Source organism: Asterias rubens, chromosome 5, assembly GCF_902459465.1.
Source record: "Asterias rubens chromosome 5, eAstRub1.3, whole genome shotgun sequence".
Taxonomy (NCBI): Eukaryota; Metazoa; Echinodermata; class Asteroidea; order Forcipulatida; family Asteriidae; genus Asterias; species Asterias rubens.
In genome coordinates this window covers 3,203,344-3,213,342 of record NC_047066.1, presented here as the reverse complement: position 1 = coordinate 3,213,342, position 9,999 = coordinate 3,203,344, and positions in this window count along the sequence as shown.

Sequence of the window (9,999 nt, the reverse complement as noted above, 5' to 3'; positions counted from 1 at the left end):
ATTGAAAAATCACAAGGGGTTAGTCAATTAATTTAATCAAATTTGGGCCTAAAATTGAAAAAATTACAAGGGGCTAGTCCAACAATTTAGTCAAATTTGGGCCTAAAATTGAAAAATGACAAGGGGTTAGTCAAGCAATTTAATCAAATTTGGGTTTAAAATTTAAAAAATGACAAGGGGTTAGTCAAGCAATTTAATCAAATTTGGGTTTAAAATTGAAAAAATGACAAGGGGTTAGTCCAGCAATTTAATCAAATTTTTGGCCTAAAATTGAAAAAATCACAAGGGGTTAGTCCAGCAATTTAATCAAATTTCGGCATAAAATTGAAAAAATCACAAGGGGTAGGTCCAGCAATTTAATCAAGTTTCGGCATAAAATTTAAAAATCACAAGGGGTTAGTCAAGCAATTTAATCAAATTTGGGTTTTAAATTGAAAAAATTACAAGGGGTTAGTCCAGCAATTTAATCAAATTTCGGCATAAAATTGAAAAAATCACAAGGGGTAAGTCCAACAATTTAATCAAGTTTCGGCATAAAATTGAAAAAATCACAAGGGGTAAGTCCAGCAATTTAATCAAATTTGGGCCTAAAATTGAAAAATCACAAGGGGTTAGTCAATTAATTTAATCAAATTAGGGCCTAAAATTGAAAAAATTACAAGGGGCTAGTCCAACAATTTAGTCAAATTTGGGCCTAAAATTGAAAAATGACAAGGGGTTAGTCAAGCAATTTAATCAAATTTGGGTTTAAAATTTAAAAAAATGACAAGGGGTTAGTCAAGCAATTTAATCAAATTTGGGTTTAAAATTGAAAAAATGACAAGGGGTTAGTCCAGCAATTTAATCAAATTTTTGGCCTAAAATTGAAAAAATCACAAGGGGTAAGTCCAGCAATTTAATCAAATTTGGGCCTAAAATTGAAAAATCACAAGGGGTTAGTCCAGCAATTTAATCAAATTTTTGGCTAAAATTTAAAAAATCACAAGGGGTTAGTCCAGCAATTTAATCAAATTTCGGCCTAAAATTGAAAAAATTACAAGGGGCTAGTCCAACAATAATTTAGTCAAATTTGGGCCTAAAATTGAAAAGTGACAAGGGGTTAGTCAAGCAATTTAATCAAATTTGGGTTTAAAATTAAAAAAAATGACAAGCAATTTAATCAAATTTTGGTTTAAAATTGAAAAAATGACAAGGGGTTAGTCAAGCAATTTAATCAAATTTGGGTTTTAAAGAGAAAAAATTACAAGGGGTTAGTCCAGCAATTTAATCAAATTTCGGCATAAAATTGAAAAAATCACAAGGGGTAAGTCCAGCAATCTCATCAAGTTTCGGCATAAAATTTAAAAAATCACAAGGGGTTAGTCCAGCTATTTAATCAAATATGGGTTTAAAATTAGAAAAAATGACAAGGGGTTAGTCCAGCAATTTAATCAAATTTTGGTTTAAAAGTGAAAAAATGACAAGGGGTTAGTCCAGCAATTTAATCAAATTTTGGTTTAAAATTGAAAAAATGACAAGGGGTTAGTTAGTCCAGCAATTTAATCAAATTTCGGCATAAAATTGAAAAAATCACAAGGGGTAAGTCCAGCAATTTAATCAAGTTTCGGCATAAAATTGAAAAAATCACAAGGGGTAAGTCCAGCAATTTAATCAAATTTGGGCCTAAAATTGAAAAATCACAAGGGGTTAGTCAATTAATTTAATCAAATTTGGGCCTAAAATTGAAAAAATTACAAGGGGCTAGTCCAACAATTTAGTCAAATTTGGGCCTAAAATTGAAAAATGACAAGGGGTTAGTCAAGCAATTTAATCAAATTTGGGTTTAAAATTTTAAAAATGACAAGGGGTTAGTCAAGCAATTTAATCAAATTTGGGTTTAAAATTGAAAAAATGACAAGGGGTTAGTCCAGCAATTTAATCAAATTTTTGGCCTAAAATTGAAAAAATCACAAGGGGTAGGTCCAGCAATTTAATCAAGTTTCGGCATAAAATTTAAAAATCACAAGGGGTTAGTCAAGCAATTTAATCAAATTTGGGTTTTAAATTGAAAAAATTACAAGGGGTTAGTCCAGCAATTTAATCAAATTTCGGCATAAAATTGAAAAAATCACAAGGGGTAAGTCCAACAATTTAATCAAGTTTCGGCATAAAATTGAAAAAATCACAAGGGGTAAGTCCAGCAATTTAATCAAATTTGGGCCTAAAATTGAAAAATCACAAGGGGTTAGTCCAGCAATTTAATCAAATTTTTGCCTAAAATTTAAAAAATCACAAGGGGTTAGTCCAGCAATTTAATCAAATTTCGGCCTAAAATTGAAAAAATTACAAGGGGCTAGTCCAACAATAATTTAGTCAAATTTGGGCCTAAAATTGAAAAGTGACAAGGGGTTAGTCAAGCAATTTAATCAAATTTGGGTTTAAAATTAAAAAAAATGACAAGCAATTTAATCAAATTTTGGTTTAAAATTGAAAAAATGACAAGGGGTTAGTCAAGCAATTTAATCAAACTTGGGTTTTAAAGAGAAAAAATTACAAGGGGTTAGTCCAGCAATTTAATCAAATTTCGGCATAAAATTGAAAAAATCACAAGGGGTAAGTCCAGCAATCTCATCAAGTTTCGGCATAAAATTTAAAAAATCACAAGGGGTTAGTCCAGCTATTTAATCAAATATGGGTTTAAAATTAAAAAAAATGACAAGGGGTTAGTCCAGCAATTTAATCAAATTTTGGCCTAAAATTTTAAAAATCACAAGGGGTTAGTCAAGCAATTTAATCAAATTTGGGTTTAAAATTTAAAAAATGACAAGGGGTTTTCCAGCAATTTAATCAAATTTTGGTTTAAAATTGAAAAAATGACAAGGGGCTAGTCCAGCAATTTAGTCAAATTTGGGCCTAAAATTGAAAAATGTCAAGGGGTTAGTCAAGCAATTTAATCAAATTTGGGTTTAAAATTGAAAAAATTACAAGGGGTTAGTCCAGCAATTTAATCAAATTTTTGGCCTAAAATTGAAAAAATCACAAGGGGTTAGTCCAGCAATTTAATCAAATTTCGGCATAAAATTGAAAAAATCACAAGGGGTAGGTCCAGCAATTTAATCAAGTTTCGGCATAAAATTTAAAAATCACAAGGGGTAAGTCCAGCAATTTAATCAAATTTTGGCCTAAAATTGAAAAATCACAAGGGGTTAGTCCAGCAATTTAATCAAATTTGGTTTAAAATTGAAAAAATGACAAGGGGTTAGTCAAGCAATTTAATCAAATTTGGGTTTTAAATTGAAAAAATTACAAGGGGTTTGTCCAGCAATTTAATCAAATTTTTGCCTAAAATTTAAAAAATCACAAGGGGTTAGTCCAGCAATTTAATCAAATTTCGGCCTAAAATTGAAAAAATTACAAGGGGCTAGTCCAACAATTTAGTCAAATTTGGGCCTAAAATTGAAAAGTGACAAGGGGTTAGTCAAGCAATTTAATCAAATTTGGGTTTAAAATTAAAAAAATGACAAGCAATTTAATCAAATTTTGGTTTAAAATTGAATAAATTACAAAGGGCTAGTCCAGCAATTTAGTCAAATTTGGGCCTAAAATTGAAAAAATTACAAGGGGTTAGTCAAGCAATTTAATCAAATTTGGGTTTAAAATTGAAAAAATTACAAGGGGTTAGTCCAGCAATTTAATCAAATTTTTGGCCTAAAATTGAAAAATCACAAGGGGTTATTCCAGCAATTTGATCCCATTTGGGTTTAAAAGTGAAAAAATGACAAGGGGTTAGTCCAGCAATTTAATCAAATTTCGGCATAAAATTGAAAAAATCACAAGGGGTAAGTCCAGCAATTTAATCAAATTTGGGCCTAAAATTTGAAAAATCACAAGGGGTAAGTCCAGCAATTTAATCAAATTTAGGCCTAAAATTGAAAAATTACAAAGGGGTTAGTCCAGCAATTTATTCAAATTTGGGAATAAAATTGAAAAAATTACAAGGGGTTAGTCCGCAATTTTATCAAATTTGGGCCTAAAATTGAAAAAATGACAAGGGGTTAGTCAAGCAATTTAATCAAATTTGGGTTTTAAATTGAAAAAATTACAAGGGGTTAGTCCAGCAATTTAATCAAATTTTTGCCTAAAATTTAAAAAATCACAAGGGGTTAGTCCAGCAATTTAATCAAATTTCGGCCTAAAATTGAAAAAATTACAAGGGGCTAGTCCAACAATTTAGTCAAATTTGGGCCTAAAATTGAAAAGTGACAAGGGGTTAGTCAAGCAATTTAATCAAATTTGGGTTTAAAATTAAAAAAATGACAAGCAATTTAATCAAATTTTGGTTTAAAATTGAATAAATTACAAAGGGCTAGTGGAGCAATTTAGTCAAATTTCGGCATAAAATTGAAAAAATCACAAGGGGTAAGTCCAGCAATTTAATCAAATTTGGGCCTAAAATTGAAAAAATCACAAGGGGTTAGTCCAGCAATTTAATCAAATTTCGGCATAAAATTGAAAAAATCACAAGGGGTAAGTCCAGCAATTTAATCAAATTTGGGCCTAAAATTTGAAAAATCACAAGGGGTAAGTCCAGCAATTTAATCAAATTTAGGCCTAAAATTGAAAAATTACAAAGGGGTTAGTCCAGCAATTTAATCAAATTTGGGAATAAAATTGAAAAAATTACAAGGGGTTAGTCCGCAATTTTATCAAATTTGGGCCTAAAATTGAAAAAAAGACAAGGGGTTAGTCCAGCAATTTTATCAAATTTGGGCCTTAAATTGAAAAAATTACAAGGGGCAAGCAAGTCCAGCAATTTTATCAAATTTGGGTTAAGGTTAGGGTAAGGATTCGGGTTAGGATTCGGGTTAGGATTAACCCCAATTCTTACTCTAGTACCCCTAATCCCAGACCAAACCCTCACACTTTTTGAAACAATCTTAAAGATTGCGCACAAATAAACGCACAGTTAAAGACACAATTCTTGGCTTCAATTTGGAGCAATAATAGCTGTTTCACCTTTTAATTACCAACTTGCAAAATGTCAAACTCATCTCTCCTCTCTTCCAAAACAGCTCTTAATTATAATTCAAAGGCTTCATCTATAATACAATCTCATAATAGAAGATCAAAACAGGCTTAAATTGTAAATCTGTGGTGTGATTAATTATTATTTTTTTCATTTTTTCGTTATTAAATTTGAATATTTTATACAGCTATGTACACCCTAATGAATTTTCGACGTATACACCTTTAACATACATTTTGTACATGTTTGTTTAACCACGTGATAGTCCTGAGCAAATATGACAAATAATTATGTTTATTTTGTTTTTACATCTAGTAATTAATTTAAATACACATATTTTTTTTTAAATGTTGTAATCTTGTAGATGAAAAGCTTTTCAACTTGCCCGATAAATTTCATAGAATGAAACTCCAAATTCTTCCCTTTTCTTTAAAGCTTGGTCAATTCCAGCTATTGTTTCCCCCAAAACAGGGCAAATTTCGGAAATCCTGTTAGCAAAAACAAAATGCGCTAAGCACAGAACAATCTTGCTTAGCAGAAACAGGGTACCAGCTAAAATTCCATAAAGTTTACATTGTTGAAAATGGTGCCCTACTCAATTTTCGCCCAACAGCTTACGCTATTGGGCCCAGATCATTAAAATACATCAAACGATACTTGTTATAGGACTATCAGATATATAGAAAAGACAACATTAATTGTATCAACCACACTTTCGTTTTCCCTTTTTAGCAACTTGCAACTTGCTGACATTTTCAGAGGAAGTAGTTCAGCATCATAGAAAAGAAATTAAATATTAAATGACCCTAACATAAACCTATACATTATTATTGTTACTGAGAAATGTATCAAATAAAACGCCATGTTAAAAAAAATATATGAAAGGATTATTGAAAATTGCAGTGTTCTCCCTCATAAGTGGTCCACTGGCCAAAATGCCAGTTAAATCATATGAGGACCCCAAGTGGTCTGACTGGCTAGTTCAGTGTTAAAAAGCATCCCTGTTCATTTTTTAAATGTGGACCAGTGAGAAGATGATGGACTAGTGAAATGAAAAGCCAACTCGTCCTGCTGGCCAGTCGCTTAAAAAGCAAACCCTGTATGTATAATTAAGGGAATAAAAGGGTAGTGACGAGTTATTCACTGACATTTAAAGCCGGCATGGTCGGGGGCCTTTATCGCACAACAACGACCATGCAAGGTTTTAAACGGACGTCAAAGAACGAGTCACTACTTCATAAATTCCCATTCAATGCCCTTTTGTTAAAAAACGTAAACAAATACAGTTATAGACACTTTAACCATTGAAAATTCAAGGTTTGAAATTTTTTTCCCCCAAAACTTTGTGAAGAATCTGTTCGAGGCGCGTTGGTTGTGTGTACACACGCACGCTTAGATTGCGCGCTGATAGCTTGTGATAGCTATGATTTGCGCGTTCCGCGTGATAATCTTGCGCGCCCGACTCCCGGAAGCCAGCTCAGTGTGCATAAACAGAGCTCCAGCAGTGTGCATTAAAAAAAGGTTTATGCACACCCACATGACGCGCTCTCCACCAATAGGAGTAGAGAAACTGTCTGGGTTATTTATGAATACCTATTTAAAAAAACAAAACACAAATTGTAGGTGTATGAACCTCTTCCTCTAAAAAGCATCCAGAACCATTAACAGCGGGAATTGACATAATATGACTTTTTAGTACAGTCCCAACAACAAAAGCCATTAACCACTCAAATACTTCATGAAATGAGTCACCTTTCCTTTCCTCAAGCAAAGTGACAATGTTCCAACTGGAAGTGGAGCTTGCCAAAGGGGGTCCAAAATCATCTTGAATGTTATGAGTAACTGTATCATTATATAGGTGAGTCATTTTTGTATTAGATTTCACAGATGCCCTGCAAAAATTCTTTTGGAATTCCAATTTTCTATCTGATGCAATTAGGTTCATTTACAGTGGGCAATAATTAGGGTTTCTCAGGATGATGTTCACCCGTTAGATGTAAAACTGTAGCTAGAAGACAAATCTTCTATTCTTTTGTTACCCGGTGAATTGTTATAAAAAATGCAGGACAATTTTGATCACTGGTAAAAGCAGTTCACTTAAAATGCTGATGCGTTAACGGCAGTGTTGCGCTCTTAGAGAAATATTGATAAATGCATCCAGACAAAGGTACATAGAATTTTCAAGTGACTCTTATACATTCATATGTACAGTAGAAAAGTGTGAAATAGTGTTATCTCATTGCAACTTCTTCATTATTTAACAATAGGCTGTGCAAGTCTCAAATGTTGCTCATCTTTTTGCTCCTGCCTCCCACTTTAACTCAGCAAAGTAAAATAATTTGACTTGGCTTTTACATTTGTTCTTCAAAGACTAAGTTCTCCTCAGAATGAAAAGTTTCAGTCGTAAAGCAATGCTTTTAAATGATTACACGGATGATTTAGGATAAAATTACAACAAACTTATCCCAGCTGAACTGTTTGGGTGTGCAGGTGATACACACAAAGATATGTTAGGGTACTCTTTTAATGTAAAAGAGTGAAACACCACTTGTTTTGTCCGCCATACCACTCATGCAAAGAGCCATAATGGCGGACAACTCTTTTAAGAGTGAAACACAGGTACTCACAACTCGATTTGGAGTGAAGTTCATTCCACTTTTCCTCAAAAAGAGTGACACAGATTGACTTTCACTCTCAAAAGAGCGAAGCTGACACTCCACTCGGACAAGAGAGTGAACTTTTCACTCTTTTACATTTAGAGAGTATGAACGATGATTTGCCAACAGAATACCACCGGTGGTGGGTGAAACCAAAATAAGCATCCACATCTCTGAACCAATATTACATCTCGTAAGAGTCAGACATTTCTTCAATTTCTTCAAGGAAACACAGTCCTACACTTTACCAGACCCAAGCGTTGGAATAAAACCTAAGACTTGCACAGTATCTAAGAACAACACACTGATATACTTTACTCATTCATAAAATGAAAAGTTTGTGACCAATCTTTGAGGTAACTTTAAAATACACCAAGAGCTGCCTAAAGGAAGCGTACACCTTTAATTACTCCAACACTAATGACCATAAAAACTTGGTAAGAAGCAGTGCAGCTATTGAAACTGATACCAGTACCAGTTGACCAATCACCATTCATAACCTGCAGCCATTGGCCAATCCCATCTCTTATCACACATCACATGACCTAAATCTAAGACAATGTATGAACATATTTCAATGTACATTGTACATGTGTATACATTGGAGTATATTTGTTAAGTGCATAATGTGCCCTTCATTAAACATAACGTGTCATGTACTTAACACCTTGTGTACACAGATGCATCAATGTGTTGTAACATTATCTCAAATAAAGAGATCTTAAAGGTGTACGTTATTATTACATCTTTCAGGTAAGACACATGAACTTAACTAAGGGACCCCACAAATGACTAGCACTGTAGGCCTAACGATACCTGTGTAGAAAAGATTATGGCCCTTTTGGAAATAACTGGATTTGGCTTTGGATTCGGCTCAGGCTAGTTTGGCCCGCGGTTGTTTTGACAGTGGCGCGTGCTTTGCAAATACAGGCCCAGGGTTTCAGACGAGGGGAGGGAGCCTGAAGCCGAATCCAAAGTCCAAGCCGTAGTTTCGAAAAAACCATAGAATGAAGGTCAGCTTAAAGGCAGTGGACACTATTTATAATTGTCAAAGACTAGCCTTCACAGTTGGTGTATCTCAACATATGCATAAAATGACAAACCTGTGAAAATTTGAGCTCAATCGGTCATCGAACTTGGGAGATAATAATGAAAGAAAAAAACAACCTTGTCACACGAAGTTGTGTGTGTTTAGATGGTTGATTTCGAGACCTCAAGTTCTAAACTTGAGGTCTCGAAATCAAAATAACTTCTTTCTCGAAAACTATGGCACTTCAGAGGGAGCCGTTTCTCACAATGTTTTATACCATCAGCCTCTCCCCATTACTCGTCACCAAGAAAGGTTTTATGTTAATCATTATTTTGAGTAATTACTAATAGTGTCCACTGCCTTTAAGATGTGGGAGGAAAACCTCAAATTTGAAAACCCACTCAAACATGTAGGGAAGTACTGAAAATACAATTCACATGCAAGGCTCTAGCAGGGATTCGAACCGGGGTAAACGGAATGAAAGACAGCAAGAAACCACTGAGCCAAAACCTGAATGCCAAGAGAGTCAACCTGAATTCTTAGACAACTTTCAAATAAAGCCCGGTTCATACTTCCTGCGAATGCGAATGCGAAGCGAATGTTGACGTCACAAAGCAGCAGTTGAGCTCTGTTCGACTCTCTTGCGAATATCGCTGCGAAAGGAGGGTTGTGACGTCAAATTCACATCAAATTCGCTTCGCATTCGCAGGAAATATGAACCGGGCTTAATAAGTTTTTAGAAATTGTTTTTGAACATCATGGCCTACTGGTTAAAGACAGTAGGGCCTTATTTCATGCGCTGATGTGCTTACGGTAAGCAGAGCCATGAAATTGGGCCCAGATTTTTAAAGGGGGACTATCGTAATTACCATAACAGACATGTGGCTGTACATGTAATTATGACCTCTAACACAGTTACTACACATGCGTGTGCGCTGGCTGTCTTGTGTACAACATAAGAATGACAAGGCCCTTTCTAATGACGGCCCGCACATATGCGCATGCAGTAAATTAGGTAACAGTTCATAATTCCAAGTACAGCAAAGCCTGCTATGATCCAGTCTCCCGTTTAAGGAACACGTACGTTGCCTTTGGATCGGACGAGGTGGTCTTTGAAAAGCGTTTGTAACCGTTTGTTATAAAATGCATAACAGTTAGAAAGATGTTTTTAAAGTAGAATACATGTACAATTATCCACAAAAATTTACCTCGAAATTGTTTGGTTTTCCTTTTACTTTGCGAACTAACACGGTCAGCTATTTATGGGAGTCAAAAATATGACTCCGAAAAATGGCCGACTAACACAG